A 1,237-nucleotide genomic window follows, 5' to 3' on the forward strand; every position below is an offset into this window, starting at 1 on the left:
GTGGGGGTGTGTGGTGTGTGTGTGTGTGTGTGTGTGTGTGTGTGTGTGTGTGTGTATGCACCCAATTGATTTGTATGTTTGTATATGTGCAATTTTGTCACACCCTCCTGTCTAACAGCACAATATTGAGATCCTGAGAGTTGGTCTGACCCCACAGGACAACACCTTTATGCAAGCAGACAGTTGCCATCCTCATCTTCATTGCATGAATTCTCTCTTTTACACACACACACACACACACACTCTTTTACACACACACACACGCGCGCGCACACACACACATGTGGGCCATGCATGTAAGGTTGTGCTGGTGGAGACACTCCAGGATTCGATAGCCTGGTCCTGGCTGGTTGGCCAAAAGTCCTGGGCCAGAGGCCGACAGGGAGGCAGAGCAGCATGGTGCACTAGGCAGGTACCACTGCTCCTGTGCAGAAGCAAGGACATGCCATGTGTAGGTTGGCTGGCGCCTGCTCCAGTCTACCTGCCTTGCTCCCAACTAGGAGCAGTGGTGCCTGCTCGATGCACCATTCTGCTTTGCCTCCGCACCAGACTCTGGGCCAGGACTTTTGACTAGGTGGCTGGGACCAAGCTGTGGAATCCTGGAATGTCCCCACCAAACCAGGATGCATGGCCACTCTTCTCCCCTGCTTCCCACTTCCACCAGCCCAGCCCTCCAATCCCCCCCACTCCCAGCACAGTCTTACCAGCACAGCCCCCTGCACACACAGCACTCCCTGCCCCAGATTTCCTTACCTCCATCCTGGATTTTTTTTTAACATCTTTATGTAAATGTTGATGATTGCCAATGGAAATATTTTTCAATTGGTCTGTGAGTGTGTGGTGATATCAATGTTTATTGATGTCTATCTCATCTATTGATGAGTTAGGCTCGGAAGCAGCGAGAGATGCGCGGGTGAAAGCCCACTGTGTCCCCACTCCCCCGAAGCCCCCCAGAAACCTTCCAGCAGCCACAGAGCCCCCCACCGACCCCCAACACAGCCGGAGGTAAGCGGGGCCCATGGAGAGAGGGGGCTAACCGGCACCGGAGTGGAGCCGGGCCAGGTCAAGCCCCTCAGGGAGCTGCGTGAACAGGCTGCGCAAACAGGCACGCTTCTCTGCCGGCGCGTGAGTTAGCGTGGAGTTCGCACGGGAGGGCCCAGGACCCTGCCTGTGCACCCCCCAGGGTAGACAGCTCCAGCCGTAGCCAGCCTACCAGAGGCATGACACGGATGGGCAC

Source organism: Alligator sinensis, unplaced genomic scaffold (genome assembly GCF_000455745.1).
Source record: "Alligator sinensis unplaced genomic scaffold, ASM45574v1 scaffold38_1, whole genome shotgun sequence".
Classification (NCBI taxonomy): Eukaryota; Metazoa; Chordata; order Crocodylia; family Alligatoridae; genus Alligator; species Alligator sinensis.